General features: G+C 44.5%; 6 non-coding genes across 6 annotated transcripts; 2 read left to right on the forward strand and 4 right to left on the reverse strand.

Moving 5' to 3' along the window:
• Window positions 1-2,806: 2,806 nt before the first annotated feature.
• Window positions 2,807-2,888, reverse strand: trnas-gcu (transfer RNA serine (anticodon GCU)). The gene has a single exon. It is a non-coding gene; the product is annotated as a tRNA-Ser (tRNA).
• A 3,633-nt stretch (window positions 2,889-6,521) lies between these two features.
• Window positions 6,522-6,604, forward strand: trnal-cag (transfer RNA leucine (anticodon CAG)). Its single transcript has one exon. It is a non-coding gene; the product is annotated as a tRNA-Leu (tRNA).
• Window positions 6,605-12,603: 5,999 nt separating this feature from the next.
• On the reverse strand, window positions 12,604-12,689 carry trnap-agg (transfer RNA proline (anticodon AGG)). The gene is given in 2 exon segments: window positions 12,604-12,639; window positions 12,654-12,689. It is a non-coding gene; the product is annotated as a tRNA-Pro (tRNA).
• Window positions 12,690-15,883: 3,194 nt separating this feature from the next.
• Window positions 15,884-15,955, reverse strand: trnad-guc (transfer RNA aspartic acid (anticodon GUC)). Its single transcript has one exon. It is a non-coding gene; the product is annotated as a tRNA-Asp (tRNA).
• A 4,063-nt stretch (window positions 15,956-20,018) lies between these two features.
• Window positions 20,019-20,093, forward strand: trnai-aau (transfer RNA isoleucine (anticodon AAU)). The gene has a single exon. It is a non-coding gene; the product is annotated as a tRNA-Ile (tRNA).
• Window positions 20,094-20,850: 757 nt separating this feature from the next.
• On the reverse strand, window positions 20,851-20,924 carry trnat-agu (transfer RNA threonine (anticodon AGU)). Its single transcript has one exon. It is a non-coding gene; the product is annotated as a tRNA-Thr (tRNA).
• Window positions 20,925-24,136: the final 3,212 nt, after the last annotated feature.

Below are 24,136 nucleotides of genomic sequence, written 5' to 3' on the forward strand. Positions count from 1 at the left end.
TGCCCCTCGTTAGACAACAAGGCGGACCGACTTAAACCTGTGAATGAAAAGAGAAAAAACATTATTATCATACCATATCCTTTTACATTACCAGGGACGTCCCAATGCTAATGAACCTTATTTAATACAATCTCCTACACCCCCCCATTTCCAACCCACTGCTGTGCCTGTCTCAGTTACTCTTAAACAACTCCAGCGTGCCTGCCTCCACCTTACTTGGCAGAGCATTCCATATCCCCACTACCCTCTGTGTGAAAAACCTCCCTCTAATATCCGTGGAATCAGTTATAATTACGGAACTACCTCCGTTGCTGATTTCATCAGACACCAGGTCTGTCCATCGGACTGTTTGCAAACTGAACTTGGCTCGTCTTGTTTTTCTGGACAGTTTAAGGCCACCTTTTTACAATTCTTTCTAACTGAGAATTCAATGATTTGTTTTTGCTCATGGAACACGTTATGATTTTGCTGATGGAACCATCGAAAGAACCAAAGTGACAGCACCGAAGGAAGCCATTCGGCCCATCTTGTCCATACCAACCCGAGGATACCCAGGTGTCCTTTCCAAACTCAGCTGCCTGCACCTGGCCCAGAACCATGCAGCTGAATGCATGATGGAGATCCAAATACTTCATAGCAAAAACTCCCCAGGATGGCTGCCCGAAGCAAACATTTCTAACCATAAGCGCTATGAGCAGTGTTGGAATCTGTGTGGGGAAACCCCACTGGATTTCAAATCCAGCGCCTCAACCGCTCAGCCATCGCAGCTGCTTATTTACCAGAATAATGTAACCACCTCAGTAATGTGCATATATTAACTTCATCAGGAACCAGGATTGTGCAGAGCACAGAGTGTGAGCTGAAATTTGTTCCTCAACTTATATTTTGTATCTCTGTCTCTGAATTCATTTATTAGGTCGGAGACTTGTTTTTCTATTTAAATATTTTTCCATTGAAATCTAATTACGTCGGAAGAGAAAAAAAAAACCTCCATTACTGTCGAATATTGTGTTCACCCTGTGTTTGTTCACTCTGTTTCAAGTCGCAGAGGCCGCGGATAAGATTCTAAATAAATTATCAATGCGATGCCCGGGAATCGAACCCGGGTCAATAGCTTGGAAGGCAGCTATGCTCACCACTATACCACCATCACTCACGCTACACACACCCTTGATATTTGTGTTAGTTTTAATTACGGAACTTCCTCAGTTGCTGATTTTATCAGGCACCAGGAGAGCCCGGAGACCAGTTTGGAAACTAAACTTGGCTTGTCTGGTTGAAGCCACCTTTTTACAATTGTTCCTTACTGGGAACTCATTGATCAATTCTGAGGCCTGTTCTTTCATTTCACAAAGTTTCCACTCAAAGCAAATTGAAGCTGAATTTTCCATTAGAAAGATCGTGATGGTGAGGATTTTTACTGAATTTCATTTTAAGAGTGTCCACCTACTGTTGTGATGTGCGATAACTAATTAAATAAATCAGAACAGTGATGGTCAGAAACTGACCCTTGGTCAAATGCTCTCACAGTCACCACTCCATCACCATCGCTCACCTGGCTCTGTCACCCACTCTGTAAGAAAGTCCAGCTCTGACAGTGAATCTGGTTCCCTCCAGGTCCAATCGGAGGATGGTCAGAAACTGTCACTGTCAGAAACTCCATTATCAGCGAGTGTGGGATGGTTATTTAACTGGCTGTCACTGGTTGGTGAGGTTGTGATTTACTGTTACCTGTCAGTGCAAGAGCAACAAATAAAACTATACAAACACTTAGTTGGGGAAAGAGTTTCTCCTGAGGCACTGGGAGTATTTGCATAATAGATATCTGCTTCTGTTCAGTTTGACGGCTGTCACGTCTGATACACTTTGATTCTTGTATTTTTCCCCCACCATACCCTTTCCCTATCGCGATGTGTCATTTTTAGATGTTCGTTTGCATAAATGTTGAACGGAAACCAATTGGAATTGGCCGATTATTTCACCAAGATGCCCTTTCTGCTCTGAACACTTTTTGTTGCAGTGTGAGAGCTGCAGCTGGGGATCTGCGGCACAAAGAATGACATGTAGGACTTCTCATCATTGTTTTATTTCATTTGAATTGATTTATTATTGTCACATGTACTAGCATGCAGTGAAAGGTTTTATTTCTTGTGTGCTTTGGAGACAAAGCATACCCTTCATAGAGAAGGAAAGGAGACACTGCAGAATGTAGTGTCACAATCATAGCTAGGGTGTTGAGAAAAGCCAACTCAATGTAAGGAAGGTTCATTCAGAGGTCTGATGGCAGCAGGGCAGAAACTGTTCTTGAGTCGGTTGGTAGGTGACCCCAGACTGTTGTATACATTCTTCCCGATGGAAGAAGATGGAAGAGAGAAGATTGTCTGGTGAAACATTCAAACTTTGCCTGTATCCTCATAACCCCACATATTTACCGTGCTAGTCCCCCTGACACTGAGGGACTATTTAGCATGGCTGTTCCCCCGTTACTACGGCGCTAATTTTCATGGCTAAGCTGCCGATTCTGGAAAGACAAAATCTGCCATTCGGGCCGCAAATGAAGCTGGAGTCTGCTTTGGATCTTCTGAAACCACATGTTTACCTGGTGGCAAACTCCTGTCCAAAACTGGGGTGCTGATTTCAATCGATAGTCAGCTCGAGTTCCTCATGGGATTCGAGATATGGAATTGTTCTGGAACATTCACCCCTCAATCCTGTGTGTCCAAACTTCATCTTGGTTCCGTGAACCTCAAAACACTGAGCGAATCATCAGTTCCCCGGCAATAAGGAGACAGAATAAATACACCACCGACGAGGATGGGACTCGAACCCACGCATGCACAGCACAATGGATTAGCAGCCCATCGCCTTAACCACTCGGCCACCTCGTCATGCAGCAGCTGCTCCCCAAACCACCTCTTGTGTTTTAACATCCGTAACAAAGAACACATTTCTCCCGCAGGATAACGCTGCCTTTCTGCTTTCTCTTGATTCGTTGTTATTTTTCCATTTGATGTAAATCCAGAGAAAGTAAAGAGAGAGACAGTTCACCTCTCTGCTCCCGGTTTGGTTTTGAATTCACCGAACATGACCCTGATGTAAAACAGAGCAAGTGCTGTGAGCTTGTGGAGCAACAGGAGAGAGTCTGACCTCCCAGTAGAGGGCTGTGTGTCCCAATCACGGAGCTTTTCTGTGTCGCTCTTTGGATTTTGGTTGTTCCTGAAATGACAAATTCAAAAACTGGGATAGAAATGAAATTTTAGGGATGATCCGATTCTCATGTTTAGTTAATTTTTTATGCACTTTTATATTTGAACAATGTGTGAGGAATATGATTTGTCCATTGTCGGTAAAGTTAAAGCAAGGTTCACAGTCCCAGTTGTTTCCGGGAGCCATCAATGGGGAGAGCTGACTGGCTGTGATTGAACCAGAGGATTCACACCTCAGGAGAGGAGCAAGACTGAGAAGGCGGAGCCTTCATGATCAATCTCAAGTGAACCGGGAATTGATCCCGCGCTGTTGGCTGAATAAACTGTCCAGCCAATGGCGACAAATGCTCTGGGCTACTCATTAATGAAAACTAAGACCATCACTGTTTCTATTTGATGGAGTGAGTAGGTGATAGCAGAGGATGGTTTCAATCCATCGATCTCTGGGTTGTGGGGCCAGCACGCTTCCGCTGCGCCACTCTGCTCCCAAAGTCAGCCCCTCCCTGCTTATTACTGCTGCCCGCGAGCCAGGAATCTATTCACTGTCTCTTTTCATTACAAACAAGGTCCTGGGAAGCTCACCCTGGCTGTATAATAACACGTAACATCATCCCGAATGTAACAGAGTAAAACAAACAGAAAACCAGTAAAAAACTATTAGGTCACACTCACAATGAGAGACAGAAAATATTCGAACAAATCAGCAAGATACTGAGATGGAAAAACTGATTAAGTATGAAAAGGGATTTTCTGTTACACAAAGATAGGCCTTGTTTTGAAATGTATGTTCTGTTGTGTAACTGTGCTCTCTGCTGTGTAACTGTTCTCTCTGTTTGGAACTGTGACTCTCCCGTTGACAGATCTTCACTGTGGTTCTGACAAATTCTTCCCTGTTGTGTAAATGTGTTCCCGGTTTGTAAATATCATCCGTCTTGAGCAGAAGTTTTTTCTTCTTTTGTGTGAAATGTTCCCTGTTGTTCTGTGAAGGTGTTTTCTGTGGAAAAGAATCGATGGAAATTTCAAGGCCGCCATTTCTGAGGCTTGCTTTCAATTCCAGCGTTGTTTGGGCCGAATGGCCTCCTCCTGTTTCTGTTTTCTATCCATGTGCCTATGTGTTAAATCAGTGAATTTGAATTTCACCAGCTGCCGTGGTGGAATTTACTCCGTGTTCCCAAAGATTAGCGCGGGCCTCTGGATTACCAGCCCAGTGACATCACCTTTCATCCCTGTAAACGAAAACAGTTCATTCAGCTCAGCATTAACCCTCTTCCTGAGGAGATTAGAATTCCTGCCACAGAATTTCAATTAGCCGATTGATGCAAAGCATTTTGTTCTAGTTTTGGAACATTAACAATTTATCCTGATCAATCATACATTGTGGAATATCTGATCTAAAAACACTCAGACGAGTGAGAATTAAATGAACAAAGCTACAAGGAATTTAATTCTGAGAAAGTTGTTTGGAAATAACGGTGGATGTCAGTTAACGGGCGAGAGCTCGGTTTTCAGGAGGTTCCACCAGATTTCTGTAGAAAGAGACCAGACTCGAACCTGTAATCGTTAGAGAGCAGCATGGAAAGAAGCGAAATTAAACGTTTCACCCACTAGGCTCTGTTAGGCTGCCTGTTTGTGGAATATTCCTTGTTCAATCCTGTTCCCTCTCTGCGCCACCAGCCCCCACCCCCACCCCGCCCCCGCCCCAGCCCCAGCCCCATCACACACACACACACACACACACACACACACACACACACACACACACACACACACACACACACACACACACACACACACACACACACACACATTTTTTTTTGCTGCATCGCTGACTGTATCGGTGCCGCGTCCTGTTCTCTTCTGCACCTGGACAAAAAAATAGCTACTTTCCTTCCAATTTCCACTCTCGCACCTTCACATGGTCCATCTCTGATACTTCCCTATCCTTCCTTGACCTCTCTGTCTCCAATTCTACACAGACTGACCACCTGTAATTAAAACCCCACCGACTCACAAATCGAGTACAGATCCTCATTCCCCACTCCCTTTAAGGGCGCCATCCCCATTCTCCGAGCTTCTGCACCTCAGTCGAACTGCTCCCCTGTTGCCTCTTTCCAAGATGTAGAAATACCGGCTTTGGACTGAGGTAAACACAGTAAGAAGTCTCACAACACCAGGTTAAAGTCCAACAGGTTTATTTGTTAACAAACGCCACTAGCTTACGGAGAGCTGCTCCTTTGTCAGGTGAGTGGGAGTTCTGATCACAAACAGGGCAGATAAAGACTCAGTTTACAGAATACTGATCAGAATGCGAGTCTTTACAGCTAATCAAGTCTTAAAGGCGCAGACAATATGAGTGGAGATAGCATTAAGCATAGGTTAAAGAGATGTGTATTGTCTCCAGACAGGACAGTAAGTGAGATGAATACACAAGCGGTATGCGCCGTGGCGCCTTTTTTATGTGTTCGCCCTCTCTAACTTTAGAACCTGGCTCCGCCCCTGCAAACTGACCAACTGCAGCCGCTCCAAATAGATTCACAAAATTAATGAACAAACGAAAAACAAGGGCAACTGATCTTTTAAGAAACTGTGACAGTCTCTGAAAGGATTATATTAACATCTCTTCAAGAACCAATTTGCTGGAACTAATTCAATATGAACCGTTTCAGTGTCAGCTCTATTCATGGCCAGTTCTCAAACAGACATTGACTGGTTAGAAGTTTTACTGTTATCAGGGAACAGTCATCAATATTCTCAGGGAAGTGAAACTGCCGCCCCGAACTTCATAGAATCCCGACAGTAACAAGGAGGCCATTCGGCCCATCGAGCCTGTGCCAACAACAACCACACACAGGCCCTATCCTAATCACCCCACGTATTTAACACGCTAATACTCCTAAGGGGAAATTTTACGTGACCAATCCACCTAACCCGGCATTAATTTTCATGGCGGAACGGCCGATTCTGGAAAGACAATATCTGCCATTAGTGCTGCAAATGAAACTGAGGCCTGTTTTGGAGCTTCTGAAACCACATGTCTTCATGGTGGCAAACCTCTGCCCAAAGCTGGTGTCCTGATTTGAATCGATTGCCAGCTGGAGTTTCTCATTTGGATGAAGAATATGGAATGGTGCTGGACTATTCACCCCTCAAACCGGTGGAACTCTGAGCCTTACCTTCACCTTGGTCCGTGAACCTCAAAATAAGTGATCAGTTCACCCTCAATCAGTCAATGCGGAGACAGAGTTTGAAATGGAATCACAAGGAAGATGGAACTCTAATCGATTTGGGCAGAGGTTTTACACTGTACGGCAGGTAGTCAAGATGGCCGAGCGGTCTAAGGCGCTGCGTTCAGGTCGCAGTCTCTTCTAGAGGCGTGGGTTCAAATCCCACTCCTGACATTAGTTACATTTTCCTTCGCGCGGCACCATCCAAACCCAATAAATCTCTCACGTGACACCACAAGGGCAGCAGATGCAGAGAAACAACGACCATCTCTGAGTTCCACTCCGAGACACACACCATCCTGACTTGGAAACATATTCCCGTTCCGATGGTTCACAATCCTGGAAATTCCTCCCGAATGGCAGTGTGTGTGTGTGGACAGACACCACATGAACTGCACTGGCTCCAGAATGAATTCATCGCCAATTACTCAAAGATAATTAATTTGGAGAATACAGGCTTCCCGGGTCAGTGACACACATTTCCCGGATGAATGAATCATTAAAAAAAAATCTCGCGCCACAGAAGGGACACGCCTGCCTTCAGAGCAGAAAACTGTGTGTATGAATCACACCCTGAACACAGCTACTTTTATACCAGATTTGTGTCTGAAAACAGTAAATGGAACCAACTCACGATAAACCGCTCAATGTTGAACAGAAGAGTTTCACTGAGTGATGTGCCTGATGTTTTTGTTCAATATCGGGGGAAAGGGGGATTTGAAATCGGTGCAGTCATGGGGGAAAGGGGGATTTGAATTCGGTGCAGTCATAGCCCACTGTAGGATCCAATTATTTTTCTTTCATGAATGTATCCGGGATCCCATAGCATCTGTGGAGAGAGAAACAGTCGTTCCAGTGTAAGGTCTGCATCTGAAATGTGAACTATCTCTATTTTCACAGATCCTTTCCAGTACTGATCGGAACTTTTTTTTTCACAAACACTACCAGATCTGGAACGTATTTCCAGCATTCCGCTGTACCAAAGTTAGCAATGTCAGGCTCTGTGGCTAATTTGGTTAAAGTGCCTGTGTAACAGCAGGCATATCCTTCTTTCCAATCAGTGTGCACGGACACTGTTAGTATCACTTATTTCCACAAATACACAATATCCGGAACGACTTTCCAGCATTCGACCTTACAGAAAGTCTGTGTGGTTTAGTTGTTGAAATCGCCTTTCTGGTAAACAGGTGATGTGGGGTTTGAATCTCAGTCCAACCTGGATTCCTATCACGTGATCTTTGCAATTGTGCAAGTCACAATGTCCCTTCCTTGCTAGTCAATATTATCTATCCCTTCACAGTTGATCATCTACAAAGATGAAACAAAAATACATTTCGAGACTCCCCACGATTATTCCGACTGTTTATTTACGCGATCGAGGTATTTTCATCATCTTGATGTGAAAAAAAACATTTAATTTGCAACAAATCCAACGGTGTAAGTTCTACAAACACAGTTTTCTTTTTTTTGTCCCCTCAGGGAATTTCTAACACTGTCAAATGACCTTAGAATCATACAATCCGGACAGTGCTGCAGGAGACCATTCTGCCCATCGAGTCTGTAGCGACTCTCCGACAGAGAATCGCACATAGGCCCTATGCCCGCTAATCTACCTGTACAAACACTTTGGGGACCGAGGGGCAATCGAGTATGGCCAATCCGCCCAAACTGCTCATCTTTGTGGGAGGAAACCGGAGCACCTGGTTTCCTGGGATAACTTGCCTGGGTGAATGCAAACTGAACAGCGCTACAAACATTTCTCACCATCCAGGAGAAAGCATCCCATTTCATTCTCTTCTCATGCATAAAAGTTCACTCCCTCCACTACAGACACACAATGGCAGCAGTGTGCACCATCTACAAGATGCACTGCAGCAACTCAGCAAGACTCCTTTTCCAGCACCTTCCAAACCCACGGCCACTACAGCCTAGAAGGACAAGCGCAGCAGATACATCAGGATAACACCACCACGCTGCAGGGCACTGATATTTATTTATTGATTTTTAGTTATTTATAAGTTGTTGTTGTTGCGTGTGAGTTTTTAATCTTCTTTATCTTCCAAAAGAAGCAGAAGAATTCTTGAAAAATATGTTCCTACTTCCAACGCAATCAGCGAACGCAGTATCAAACGTTAAGAAAGCCACTGGCGTTTGTGTTTTCTCTGAGAACCGAGTAAACAAACACAGAGTGGAAAGATGGCAGAGCAGGAAATATCTGTGTCAAAGCTGAATCGCGTCAATGAAGCAGCAAACCGTTTGCTGCTAATCTAATCCAAAACACAACTCTGATGGGATTTGAACCCACAACCTTTGAATGGCTAACCTGCCTGTAATTAGAAGTCCAACGCGCTATCCATTGCACCACATAGTCACATGCCCAATGCTTCCTTTACAGGGTCTTATATGGATTCTTGACAATGTAACAGCTGCTGGTAAGTTCAACAATCTTGTATTTAAAACGGCGGAAACTTCATTGATTGCAAACCATGTTGAACATCTTATGTCTGTTAAAACAGCGTTGGAAATGCAGACCTTTATGTCCTTTTTATAGGAAATCTGTCCAGAATGATCCTCCCTCTCCTCCTCCTCATTCGCTTGCACAACTTGGAGTCTAATCTGGCAGGCTTCATAGTCGGGAGACACTTTCTACTCCCTCTGTCACAGGGCGGATCAGTTGCAGTAAAACCCCTAAACAGAACACAACACAAAGCTGGAAGCTGGAAATCTGAAACAAAACAGGAAATGCTCAGCAGGAGAGGCGACACTTTGATGAATGGAGATTTGTGTAAAACCAGCTCCTGAAGCACAGCACAGCTGCACAGTTTAAAGTTTCCTTTAAATTTAAATTAAAATTAAAGATTAAAAATTAAAATAAAAAAAATAAATTAAAATTAAAACAAAATTAAATAGGGATTGGAATGCCCTGCCTGCTGCAGTTGTAAATGCGCCTAGTTTGGGGGCGTTTAAGAGATCCGTAGATAGGTTTATGGATGGAAAGGGATTGGTTTAGGTTAGAGGGTCATTGCTTTTTAATTGGTCGGCTGTTCTGCGCTGTAATGTTCTGTGTTCTATATATCCACAATGGATGCTCCATTCTATAATTTTGAACAATTCAAATTGAGAATGTGCATTGTTATTCTAGTCGCCACAGCCTGAAAACCACTTCAGGCATTGATGTCACCCTTGGATTTTAAATTTGTAAATCCATTCTCTATCTTTTTGAAGCGAATATTGAAACATTATCCATCACCCGCTCAGTTCTTTTTGAACGAGAAGGAGAATTGAGGATATATTTGGATAACTTTCTTTGACGAAATTTGTACAGAAGCATAAAGGCGAGAATCACACACAGCGCTTCATTAAACTCACCCGCTAAACATTGAAAGGTGACAGTTATTCATCAAGGGATGGAAATCCATTTATTCGTTTATTTTCCAGACGTCGCTGGATTCCGGGGAAGTGCCGGATGATTGGAAAACGGCTAATGTTACGCCGTTGTTTAAGAAGGGTGCCAGGCAAAAGGCGGGGAATTATAGGCCGGTTAGTTTAACGTCTGTGGTAGGTAAAATGTTAGAATCTGTCATTAAGGAGGAAATTGCGAGGCATCTTGAAGGGAATTGCTTGATAGAGCAGACGCAGCACGGTTTCGTTAAAGGGAAGTCGTGTCCGATAAATTTACTGGAGTTCTATGAGGATGTGTCTAGGGCGGTGGATAGAGGAGAGCCGGTGGATGTGGTCTTTCTAGATTTTCAGAAGGCGTTTGACAAAGTACCTCACAAGAGGTTATTGCAGAAGGTCGAGGGACATGGAGTTGGGGGTAGGGTGTTAGCGTGGATAGAGGATTGGTTGTCAAATAGGAGGCAGAGAGTGGGGGTCAATGGGTGCTATTCGGATTGGCGGATGGTGACTAGTGGAGTGCCCCAGGGGTCGGTGCTGGGGCCTCAGCTATTTACCATTTATATAGATGATCTGGAGGAGGGAACCGAGTGTAGGGTGTCGAAATTTGCTGATGACACCAAGATTGGGGGAACGGCAAATTGTGCGGAGGGTGTGGAGAGTCTGCAGAAGGATCTAGATAGGCTGGGCGAATGGGCCAGGAAATGGCAAATGGAATTTAATGTTGGCGAGTGTGAGGTGGTCCACTTTGGTAGGAAGAATGGTAGGAAGGACTATTACTTACGGGGCGAAAAACTGCAGCAGGCAACGGTGCAGAGGGACCTCGGGGTCCTTGTGCATGAGTCGCAAAAACTCAGCTTGCAGGTGCAGCAGGTGGTCAGGAAGGCAAATGGGATGCTGGCCTTCATAGCGAGGGGGATTGAATATAAAAGTAGGGAGGTCTTGCTGCAGCTGTATAGGGCATTGGTGAGGCCGCAGCTGGAGTGCTGTGTGCTGTTTTGGGCGCCGCACCTGCGCAAAGATATTTTGGCCTTGGAGGGAGCGCAGAGGAGGTTTACTAGGCTGATACCGGAGTTGAGGGGGTTGAGCTATGAGGAGAGGCTCAATAAACTGGGCTTGTACTCGTTAGAGTTTAGAAGAATGAGGGGGGATTTCATTGAGACGTACAAGATGATGAATGGGATGGATAGGATAGAGGTGGAGAGACTCTTCCCGCTCAAAAAAGACAGTAGGACTAGGGGGCACAGCCTCAAGATAAAAGGGAGGCGGTTTAGAACGGAGTTGAGGAGGAGCTTCTTCACTCAAAGAGTGGTGAATCTCTGGAATTCTCTGCCCGTTGAAGTGGTTGAGGCTGCCTCGCGAAATATTTTTAAGACGCGGGTTGATGGGTTTTTGATAAGAGAGGGGATTAAGGGTTATGGGGAGAAAGCGGGAAAGTGGAACTGAGCAGCGACAGATCAGCCATGATCTTATTGAATGGCGGGGCAGGCTCGAAGGGCTAGACGGCCTACTCCTGCTCCTATTTCTTATGTTCTTATGACAATAGGAAAGTTGGAACAGTATGCAATCTGGACAATATAACTGAGCAGAGTGTAACACAGTGGGGTCTGGGTAAGATGAGCCGACCATGGGCAGTGAACAAAGTGGAGGTGCAATGTTGTCAGACGGAGCAGGGAGTCGTTGCAGAGTGAAGGTACATCGGAACGTGGGAGTGTTAAATGTTTAATGATCTCTGTACAAGTAGACGGTGAAATACAGACCTATGGCTGGATATTCAATGTGTTCTGAGATGGGTGAATAGACTGTGGCATCTTGGCATGGTAAAGGTGCAATAGGGACGAAGAACACTAAAGGTATACACTTTAATTTATATCACCTCTCCTCGAGCTTCGGACCGAAATATAACACTTCACACTTTCTTACATTAATTAAATTGCATCTTTCGCATGTCTGCCCATTCCACCAGCCGGTCTGTATCTTCTTGAAGATGTTCAGTATCCTTCTCACTAAAGTTTCTCACTATTTTCAAGTTTTGTACTGCTGGTAAATTTTGAGTTTGAAACCTGTACACCCAGGTATCGATCAGTAATATACGTGGAGAAAAGCACGTTTCTCTCTATATACCATCCCCAATCAGAAATAGGTAAATTTTTGTGTAATATATGCTTTAATATGTTTGTACCAATAATTAAACTATTGCATAGTGAAATTCTGACTATTCTAAACAACAATGATTCAACATGCCACTTGGTTCAAAAGGAAATACATACCAGTACTAACACCTTTACTTAAAAAGCATAGCCTTGCTGATTTACCTGTATTTATATGATGAATAAACTCAGCACAACATGGGCAGGCGGGCCGAATGGAGTACTTCTGCTCTTATTCCCTATCTTCGTGTGTCTGTATCCTGGTTGTTAATTTCCCCTCAACTGGATTGCTGAAACACACAGTTCACTGGGAATACCAGAATAAAACTAAAATATGAGAGAAAAATCAAACTGGGATTCTCAGCTCTGTCAGACTGTCTGATCTTCAGACAAGATGACAACTGATGGCATTCAGCCAGTTTCCTGAATCCACAGCATGCGGTTATTTATCCGGTGTATCCGATCCCAGATACCCACAACACGGTTAAATGACCTTAAATCGAGTGATTTTTTTTTCCCGTGTTCTGCAGTAATATATTCTCTACAATGACTTCTCGGGAACACGAAACTGCTCCTGATTTCACTCATTCTCAGAATCTACTCTGGAGAAAAATGAAAGCCAACCCTGGGCTCGTCCGGGATTTGAACCCGGGACTTCTCGCATTTTCATGTCGTGACCCTAAGCGAGAATCATACCCCTAGACCAACGAGCCAACTGCCAAACACTGTGCAATGAAAGCATCTTTTCAATGTTTCCTTTAGCTTTTTAACCATCTTTTCGGAACAACATTGTAAAATCAGGAATGTTCCCGAACAATGTTCCATTTCACTGTCTGTTCTGGTGAAGATCAGAAGCAGTGATATCAGTTTTCACCACTCGCCAAGTCGACCTGTGGTTGCAACTCGCCAGTCGCGCCGGTAATCTCATTCTGACAGCCGGATTTGATTTGATTTGATTTGATTTATTTTTCTCACATGAAATAGTATACAGTGAAAGGTATGGTTTCTTGCAGACAAAGCATACCGCACATAGAGAAGGAAGGGAAAAAGTGCTGGATGTAATGCCACCTCATCTTTCCACAAATAAGGGGACGAAAACTGGACACAATATTCCAGTTGTGACTTCATCAACACAATTGAAACAATATTTCTCTACTTTCTTACTCCAGTTCTTTTGCAATATATGCTTACATTCAACTTGCCTTTTTAAAATTAGACATTTTACCCGCATACTGACTTTCTGTGATTCTGGACAGAGACAGCCAGATCCCTCTGCCCAGACAGATTTTGAAACTGCTTTCCAGAAGGATAATAATTTGCCTTTCGCATTTATCCACATTGAACTCCATCTGCCAAAAGCTATCCAATTCTCCGAGTATATCTGGATCCATCTGTAATATTTTTACATCCTCTTCACCGCCTGCTTTCCCACAAATTGTGCATTATTCGCAAATTTTGTCCTGTTACACTCGACAAAAGAAAAACAACGCATTTCTTGACAAGATAAAAGTAAAATCCTGCCGATGCTGGAATCTGAAACAACAAATGAAAATGCTGGAAAAAATCAACAGTTCCGACCTCATCTGTGGAGAGAGACCAGCTGAGATTGTCCAGCATGTTCAGACTTCAATACGCCCCGTCTTTCCTCCAAAATTAAAAAAAAAGAACATGCGGTTTGATATGAACGGCAAACGCACCTTTCTGTCTCCACCTGATTTGTGTTTTTTCTTCATGCATCCATCTCATTCTCTTTCCTGCTAATTCAAAAGTCTTAATTAGTTAGTTAAAGCCGCTGTTTGCTGCATTAAATGGTTCTCCGTATTGGGGAAAATAACTGATCTCGTCAGAACTGAGTTGTCGCTCCGGAAGTGTAAGTGACAAGTGTACAATGCGTATGGTCTCTTCATATACCAGTTCCTCGTTAGTATAGTGGTCAGTATCCCCACCTGTCACGCGGGAGACCGGGTTTCAATTCCCAGACGGGGAGGTCACCGCAATTTTATTACTTCAAATTGTACTTGTGTTGTTCTCTCACTTTCAAAATAGAAACGAAAAAGACTGTCAAGAAATGAAACTTTCAAGAATGCAAATCTTTACATTTGCACCGACACTTTTTCTGACCTGAGATCAACGTTCGTTCAATTCATCAGCATTTTGGCTCACCTTTGATCTGGCGATGTCACGTAGTCAACACGTCGAATATTACCCTGATATTAGCACAATGTCAATAAATGCTGTGATTTCATATTTTTCAGTTCTATTTTTGGATGATCCACTGACTCCCAGATCTTTGTTATTGTTTGTTGTTCGTCCATCGTCATTGATTTCCATTAGTCATTTCGAAGCTGGTTGCGGTGTGTCCGAAGGTGACTGGTCAGGGCCAATTCGGGCACGGAATGTCCTGACACATATTGGACAGACTTGTGTAGACACTGTAGTTGTTGCGCTGGTGGCTCTGGACTTGCGCAGCTCGCGCTTAAATTGTGCTTCAGTAATACACCTTGCTTCGTGAGCTTGACAGCCTTTGTGGGTGAGGCAGTGCCAGTTAGGGCGGTTTTGTGCCAGCCTTTCCCAGGTTGTTGTGTCAATGTCAAGCGACTTTAGGAAAGCTTTGATTGTGTCTTTGGAAGGTTTCTTCTGTCCTCCATGCGAGCGCCTTCCAGCAGAGAGTTCCCCGAAAAGGAGCTGCTTGAGTTTGCGCTCGTCTGACATACGGATGGCATGACCTGCCCACCGGGTCTGCGCTCTCATCAGCAGTGTGTGGACTGATGGTAGCCTTGCCCTAGAGAGAACTTCAGTGTCGGGTACTTTGTCTTGCCATCGGACGCGTAATATTCTGCAAAGACAAGTCATGTGGAAATGATTGAGCTGTCTTGCATGCCTTCGATACACAGTCCACGTTTCACAGGCATACAGGAGGGTAGTGAGTACCACGGCGCTGTAGACCTTCAGTTTTGTTGCTGGGCTGATTCCTCGACGTTCCCATACAGTGGAGCGCAGTCTACCGAAAGCAGAACTTGCCTTTGCTATTCTGCAGTTAACTTCTGTATCAATAGTCACTGCTTGGGAGAGGGAGCTGCCAAGATAAGTGAACTGGTCCACTGCCTGTAGTTTCTGTCCTTTGATTGTGATTATGGGTTCTGCGTACGGTGCATGAGGAGCAGGCTGGTGCCTGACTTCAGTCTTTTTAATGTTGATGGTGAGTCCAAAGTTGTCACAAGCCGTGGAAAATGTGTCCCCACTGACTTGAATCTCTGGCTCTGAGCCAGCGTACAGGGCGCAGTCATCGGCAAAGAGGAAATCTCTCAGAACAGTCTCCTTCACTTTGGTAATAGCTTGAAGTCTCCTCAGGTTGAAAAGCTTCCCATCCACTCTGTACTTGAGGCTGATTCCAGCAACACTGTCCTGGAAGGCATCATTCAGCATGGCAGTAAACATCATGCTGAACAGTCTGGGTGAGAGCACACAGCCCTGTTTGACTCCACTGGTGACTGGGAATGCCTCACAGGATTCTCCGCCATCCAGTACTCTGGCCATCGTGGGACTGGCGTACCATCTGAATGCATTCGGGGGGCAGCCGAACTTTGACATGATCCTCCACAGGCCTTGTCGGCTGACAGTATCGAAGGCTTTCGCGAGGTCAACAAAGTTTGTGTCGAGCTCGCGATTCTGCTCCTGACACTTCTCAGGGTAATATTCCACGTGTTGACTGCGTGGCATCGCCAGATCAAAGGTGAGCCAAAATGCTGATGAATTGAACGAACGTTGACCTCAGATCAGGAAAATTGTCGGTACAAATGTAAAGATTTGCATTTTTGAAAGTTTCATTTCTTGACAGTCGTTTTTTTCTGTTTTCGAAGTTGAAAAACAACATAAGTACAATTTAGCATAATGGCATTCTGATAAACTCCCCGTCGGGGAACTGAACCCCGGTCTCCCGCGTGACAGGCGGGGATACTAACCACTATACTAACGAGGAGCTGACACGTGAAACGGCCATACACATTGTACACTTGTCACTTTCACTTCCGGAGCGACAACTCGGTTCTGACGAGATCAGTTATTTTCCCCAATACGGAGAACCATTTAATGCCGCAAACAGCGGCTTTAACTAACTCATGAAGACTTTCGGATTAGCAGGAAAGAGAATGAGATGGAAGAAAAAACAGAAATCAGGTGGGGACAGAAAAGTGTGTTTGCCGTTCACATCAAACCGCATGTTCTTTTTAATTTTGGAGGAAAGACGGGGTCTTCAAGTCTGAACATGCTGGACAATCTCAGCTGGTCTCTCTCCACAGATGATGTCAGACCTGCTGAGTTTTTCCAGTATTTTTATTTGTTGTTTCAGATTCCAGCATCGGCAGGATTTTGCTTTTAACTTTTCAAGAAATGTGTTTTTTTTTTCTCCAAACCGCTGGAAGTTTCAAAGTGCTTTACAGCGGAGATGCTTTTCTTTAATTATATTGTCTTTTTATTGCCTGAGGTACAGGTCCTGATTCAGCAACAAACAGTATCTCTCATAGTTTGGAGATTTGCCATTTCGGGAACAATCAACTTTATCCAGATACAAAATCCGAGAATGGATGAATAATTATTCCTTGAGCCTGGCGTGATTTGAACACGCAACCTTCTGATCTAGAGTCAGACGCGCTACTGTTGCGCCACAAGCTCACAGCTCTTTTACATCTGTGTTATGTTCGGTAAATTCAAAACTCAAACAGGGAATTCTCTCCCTCTTTACTTTCTCGGGATTTAAATCGAATGGAAGAATAACAACGCACCAAAATTAACGAGAAAGTAGAAACACAACATTATCCTGCAGGAGAAATGTGTTTTGTTCAAGAGGTGATTAGAAAGACATACATTGCATGACGAGGTGGCCGAGTGGTTAAGGCGATGGATTGCTAAAATATTGTGTTTTGCACGCGTGGGTTTGAATGCCATCCTCGTCGGTGTTGCGTCTTCTGTGCCTCTTTAGTAAGGTTGAACTCAATATGTGAGATATGTGAAAAGTGTGAGGTAATCCACTTTGTTAGGAATAACAGATGTGTTGAGTGTAGGGCTAACGGGAGGACTTTGAATAGTGTGGATGAACAGAGGGATCTAGGTGTATGTGTACATAGATCCCTGAAAGTTGGGAATCAAGTAGATAGGGTTGTTAAGAAGGCATACGGTGTCTTGGCGTTTATTGGTAGGGGGATTGAATTTAGGAGTCGCAGCGTCATGTTGCAACTGTACACAACTCTGGTGCGGCCGCACTTGGAGTACTGCGTGCAGTTCTGGTCCCCACATTACAGGAAGGATGTGGAGGCTTTGGAGAGGGTGCAGAGGAGGTTTACCAGGATGTTGTCTGGTATGGAGGGGAGGTCCTATGAGGAGAGACTGAGGGATTTGGGGTTGTTTTCGCTGGAAAGAAGGCGGCTAAGAGGGGATCTTATTGAAACATATAAGATGATTAGAGGTTTAGATAGGGTGAACAGTGATAGCCTTTTTCCTCGGATGGAGAAAGATAGCACGAGGGGGCATGGCTTTGAATTAAGGGGGGGGGGGGGTAGTTATAGGACGGATGTCAGGGGTAGGTTCTTTACCCAGAGGGTGGTGAGGGTTTGGAATGCCCTGCCTGCTGCGGTTGTAAATGCGCCTAGTTTGGGGGCATTTAAGAGATCCGTGGATAGGTTTATGGACGAAAAGGGATTGGTTTAGGTTAGTGGGTCATTGTTTTTTAACTGGTCGGCGCAACATCGTGGGCCGAAGGGCCTGTTCTGTGCTGTAATGTTCTATGTTCTGTGTTCTATTCCGGGAATGTGGCCTGGGTCGGATTGCCCTTAGTGCAGGCTCGATGGGTCGAATATCTTTCTTCTGCCCTGTGGGGATTCTATGATTTCCGGAACGGCAGTTTCACTTCTCTGAGAGTATTGATACACCAGTTCCTTATCTAAAAAGCCGACTCCGATGAGTTCGGAACCACAATCTTTGAATACCTCACCAGACAATGATGAGAAGTCCAACATGTCATTCTTTGCGCCGCAGAGCCGCAGCTGCAGCATTTATTCCCCATTCCTACATGGGAATTTCTGACTTGGTCGAACAGGCAGATGAAAAGTTGAGCAATTGGACAGTGATTACATTTCAAAAATATTTCATTCTCATTAAAATATTTTGGGGCGTCCTGTGGTTGTGAAAAGAGCTACAGAAATTTCAGTAGAACTCCGATAGGACACAGACAGTTTGGTCCAATGGGAGGACAGGTGGCAGATGAAGAATGAAGTGATTCCTTTTGGTGGGAAGAACACAGAGAGACAATATAAAATCCAGGGTATAATTACAAACCGGGGCACAGGAACCGCGGGAAATGGGTGGGCATTGGTAGAAATCATTGAAAAAACCACGTGCTGGGTGATCTGGCGAGATCAGCGAAGGGAATGACTTGTCTGCCTAAAAAGCAGGAGAGCGGATGGGCTGCGAACCGGATAAATAACAACCCCGCAGGCGACTCTGTAACCGCTCTCTGTGAAAAATTCAAATAGCTAGGTTACATAATAACTAACTGGAAAGAGTTAGTAATAAGATCAGTCTTGACCCAAACGGAAGACATGATCTTGAGACTGAACCAAACCGCTGGGCTCTATTGGGTGGTAGACTCGGGTCCCAGGCCAGAGGAAATTATCACCCCCAATATGCCAATATGGGCAGACAAACAGCCCGCTGTAGAAGAGCCGGTCTGGACGGCCCATCCAGCCGAGGAGGTAGAGATAACTACTTATCCCTTCTACAACAAGGCATACCCAGCCCAGAATATGGGAACGGGAACTATGGCAAACATCGGCAATCCCGCAAACGATGCGGGTGCCCATGATGAGGGTACCTTCATCGAGACTGTCTGGGATGACTCTAGATAGCTGGTTATACCATCTCTAGCTCGGACATCAGCTCACGTTCCTCAATCAATATCAGAGGGCCCTTGACTGTGGTTCCACTCGAGATCGTCAGAACCGTCGACGAGCGACGTAAAGACTCGAACAAGGCACTCAATGAGTGTGTTAAAATAGCAGGACAGGTTGGAAGTGCCATAAATAAAACATACAGTATCCCGGGCTTTATAACCGAAAGTAAGGATCTGGTACAACCTTACTGCAATGGAAATGCTGATGAGCGAATTAGAAAGCACTTTAGATATTCTCAGCCTTGCCCCTCGGCTGAGGTGTGGTAATCCTTAGACTAAATCATCACCAGTAAACCCTCCCTGATAAGATGGGGATCAGTGGATGGTCATTTGGGAATATGCAAACTTCGCCTTGAGATATATTCAAACTGTGTTTCTTTTTTTCATTATCTGCTGCAGTGTGAGAATTGGGATCTTTCTGATTCTGTCTGTGGAACTGTGCGTACAAAAGCGATTTGTTCTGACAGTCAGCTCCCGGAACTGTAAATTAGCTTGGAATCCATTCTGTATTTGCGATCTCTGGGATTGTAAACGAGTTGATGGATTTCCTCATTTTGAATCTCCAATGGACTTTTTTCAGCGTCGCTGACTGGGCCATTGGACAGTGATTACATTTCAAAAAGACTTCATTGTCATTAACATATTTTGGGACGTCCTGTGGTTTTGAAAGAGCGACAGAAATTTCAGTAGAACTCCAATAGGACACAGACACTTTCTTATTCATTCATGGAGCCTGGGTGTCACTGGCTGGGCAGCATTTATTGCCCAAACCTCGCAGCCCGAGGGCAGCTGAGAGTCAACTACATTGCTGTGGATCTGGAGTCACATGTGGGCCAGACCGGGCAAGGACGGTAGGTTTTGTCCCCTAAAGGACATCAGTTTACCATATAAGTTTTTCCGATGATGGTGAGGAATTTCATGGTCAGCAGTAGATTATTGATTACAGACTTCTTTTTATTAAATTCAAATTTCACCAACTGAAATGGCAAGATTCGAGATCTAGAGTATTAGCTGAGTTTCTGGATTCATATTCCAGCGAGAATACCACAAAGCCATCGCCTCCAACTTTCGCTGAAGCCGAATGACCTGCTAGGTGACAGGCTCTGTGACTCAGTTGGTTAAAGCGCCTGCCCAATAAGCAGGAGATTCTTGGGTTCAAATCCCAGTGGAGCCTTGTTTCTTTTCCAATGATATTTGCAGTTGTGCCAGTCACAAATTTGCTTGTCAGATTTGTCTTTCCCTTCACAGTGGATAATCTCCAACAATGGAAAAATCTCGAGAACCCCCACAAATATCTCGACTATTTGTTGAGATGATCCAGGTGTTTTCATCATCTTGCAGTAAAAAAAAATCTTCTAAATATACTCAATGTTCCACCAACACAGATTTCCATTATTTTCTCAGGGAATTCCGAACACAGTCAAATGGCCTGAGAAACACACAAACCCTACAGTGCTGAAGGAGACCATTCTGCCCATCGAGCCTGTACCGACCCTCCGACAGCGGATTGCACATAGGATCTATCTTCGCAGTGCCGCACACCCACTCCGCTAATCTACTGATACAAATACCTTGGGGACGAAGGGACAATCTAACATGGCCAAATCCATTCAACCTGCTCATCTTTGGAATGTGAGAGGAAATCGAATCACCTTGTTTCCTGAGATCATTTGTCTGGGTGAATTCAACTTGAACAGAACGACAGAAGTTTGGCACCATCCAAGACAGAGCATCCCGCTTCATTCGCTTCCCATGTATAAAAACTCACTCCCTCCACTACCGACACACAATGACAGCAGTGTGCACCATCCACACGATGCACTGCAGCAACTCAGTAAAGCTTCTTTGGCAGCACCTTCCAAACCCACACCCATTGGGACCAAGAAGGACAAGCGCAGCAGAAAGATCAGAATAACATTGAAAAAGAGGCAAGGCTCTGCTGGGATTTGAACCCAGGATCTCCTACTTACTAGGCAGGCGCTTTAACCAACTAAGCCACAGAGCCTGTCGCTGTTGCGGGTGGGTTCAGCGGAATGCTGGAAATACGTTGCAGATCTGGTGGTATTTGTGAAAAAGGAGACACTGCCAGGTTGTAGGACACTGGTATTTATTCATTGATTGTAGTTATTTATAAGTTGTTGTTGCGTGTCTGCGTTCCTTAATCTTATTTATCTTCCAAAAGAAATGAAATATCTAATTGATGAAGATGTTAATATTTCTCACCCAACCAGTGAACTTTGTGTCAAACTTTAAGAAAGGTTTGTGATTTATTCTCGAGTCAGTGGTTTCCCTGGGAGCCGGGTTAACAGAAACAGCATGGAGAGATGGCAGAGCAGGAAATGTCGGTGCCGAAGGTGAATCACATCAATGAAGCAGCAACTGGTTTGTTACTAACCTGATCCATAATCCGATTGTGGTGGGACTCAAACTCACAACCTTTAAGTGACTGAATTACCATCATTTGGAAGACCAACGCGACACAGAGACACAGGCTGAAACTTTACATTCCTTGTCCTCAGATGGATTTTTGACAACGTGGAAACTATTGATAAATTCAATAATCTCATAGTTAAAAGGTCAAGAAGGACTTCATTGATCGCAAGTCATGTTGGGACATCTGATGCCTGTTAAAACAGTTGTGAAAAAACAAGCCTGTTCCTCCTCTATACAGGAAATCTGTCCCTCACAGAATGATGCTCCCTCTCTCTCTTCCTCACTCCCCTGTACAGCTTGAAGTCTCATCTCGGAGGCCTGATAGTTGGGAGATACTTTCTACTCTATCTGTCACGGGGCTGATCAGAACCTGTTCCCTGTTCCAGTTAAACACCTGCACAGAACACAACGCAAAGCTGGAAGCTGGAAATCTGACAAAAAAAAACAAAAAGTGCTGGAAATGCTCAGCAGGTGAGGCAACATCTCATTAACGGAGATTTGTGTAAAACCAGCTCCTGAAGCACAGCACAGCGGCACAGTTTAAAGTTTCCTTTCATCCACAATGGATGCTCCATTCTATGATTTTGAACAATTCAAATTGAGAATGTGCATTGTTATTCTAGTCGCCACAGCCTGAAAACCACTTCAGGCATTGATGTCACCCTTGGATTTTAAATTTGTAAATCCATTCTCTATCTTTTTAAAGCTACTGTTGAAACTGTATCCAACACACGCTCAGTTCTTTGTGAAAGACAAGGAGAATTGAAGATATATTTGTATAATTTCCCTTTGACTAAACTTGTACAGAAGCAGAAAGGCGGGAATCACACTCAGCTCTTCATGAAACTCACCCGCTAAACATTGAAAGGTGGCAGTGTTTATTCAAGGGATGATTCTTGAACATAGAACATAGAACAGTACAGGCCCTTCGGCCCTCAATGTTGTGTCGAGTTATGTTCAAACCCAAGATCAAGCTATCCCACTCCCTATCATTCTGGAGTGCTCCATGTGCCTATCAATAACCGCTTGAATGTTCCTAAAGTGTCCGACTCCACTATCACAGCAGCAGTGTATTCCACACCCCAACCACTCTCTGAGTGAAGAATCTACCTCGGACATCCCTCCTATATCTCCCACCATGAACCTTATAGTTATGCTCCAAGGGTAAGAAAACCTCGGCTTGTGTGTCTTTGCAACATTTACAGCTTGTGTCTGTTTGTGAGTAAATGGCATTTCAGCGATCTGTTACTCATTCAAATGCTAACCAGTAACGAGAAGCGGAAGAAAGTTACTGCACCCTGGACGGAAATGTCAAATCATTTTGAAGGAGCCGCCATGGAATTATTTTTGCTGTTGCTAAAAGCGAAATAGCAGAGAATGGTTTCGACCCATCGACTGCTGGGTTATGAGCCCAGCACGCTTCCGCTGCGCCACTCAGTTACGGAAAGTTTCGCTATTCATTTTTTATTAATGGAGAATCGAAAAGTTGGAACGATGCAATCTGGGCAATACAACTGAGCAAGGTGAAACACTTTGGGGACTGGACAGGATAATCCTACCATGGACAGGGCACTAAGTGAAGATGCGACATTGACTGAGTTGTCAGACGGAGCAGGAAATCGTGTCAGAAGATGCCAAGGAAAGTTGGAGTGCCAAATGTTTAATGATCACTGTACAAGTAGATGGTGAAATGCAGACTTCAGGCTGGATATTCATGAGTTCTGAGATGGGTGAAGAGACTGTGGCATCTCAGCGCAGTAAAGGTGCAATGGGGATTAGGAAGGGTAAAGGTGTACGCTTTATTTTATATCGTCTTCCTTGATCTTCGGACCAAAATGTCTCACTTCACACTTCCTTACGTTAATTAAGTTGTATCTGTCACGTGTCTGTCCATTCCACCAGCCTGTCTACATCTTCTTGAAGATTATCAATATCCTTCTTATTAAAGTTCAGAATATTTTCAAGTTTTGCACCTTTGGCAAAGTTTGAGATTGAAACCTGTCCACCCAGATATAGGTCAGTAGCCTCCTCCAGCATCTACAGACCTCCCTATCTCTGTAAAGCCTTCCACTCACTACAACCCTACTTATCTCTATAATTACCTCCAGCTCCTACACCCCTCCCTCTCCCTGTAACCTCCTCCAGCAATTACAACTATTTTCCCTCTCCTGCCACCACCAGCCACTACAACCCTCCCTATCTCTGTAACCTTCTGCAATCACTAAAATGCTCTGAGAAATCTGCTCACAGGGCGTGGGAGTAGGACGAGTCCATTCAGTCCCTCGAGCCTGCCCTGTTATTCGGGAAGGTGAAGGCGGCTTTGTTTCCAATCTCCACCTTCACCCCTTTACCCCGTCACCCTTAATAACCACTGTTAACAAGAAGATATCGATCCCGGGTTAGCAATTCACTGATTCCCTTTTGGGTGAGGGCAAGATTCCAAAACTTGGAGTGGCCTCAAGTGTTACTCAGCTTCATTCCTGGGAGTTAAACTCTGTCCCTCTTTCTCTCTACCCATCCTCCCCAAAACCAGGTCTCAGGGTTCCCACAGCCTCCGCCAGCAGAAATCATTCGGCTTTCTTTACCCCCACCATCACATCCTGAAAAATGTAATTAAACCCCAGAGAAAAAGGCCCTCATTTTTCTAATCACTCCTCGTAACTTCACTCCCAGCTCCAGACTTCAGTCTAGTGAACTTTACATTCTGTCAATCACCCCAATGCCCATTTGTATGTGGCTCGGGTAATAATCCAGAGATTGTAACCCCTGAGGACCTGTTCTTTA

This window comes from Carcharhinus amblyrhynchos, unplaced genomic scaffold (genome assembly GCF_965287045.1).
Source record: "Carcharhinus amblyrhynchos unplaced genomic scaffold, sCarAmb.v2.hapA scaffold_42, whole genome shotgun sequence".
NCBI classification, from domain to species: Eukaryota; Metazoa; Chordata; class Chondrichthyes; order Carcharhiniformes; family Carcharhinidae; genus Carcharhinus; species Carcharhinus amblyrhynchos.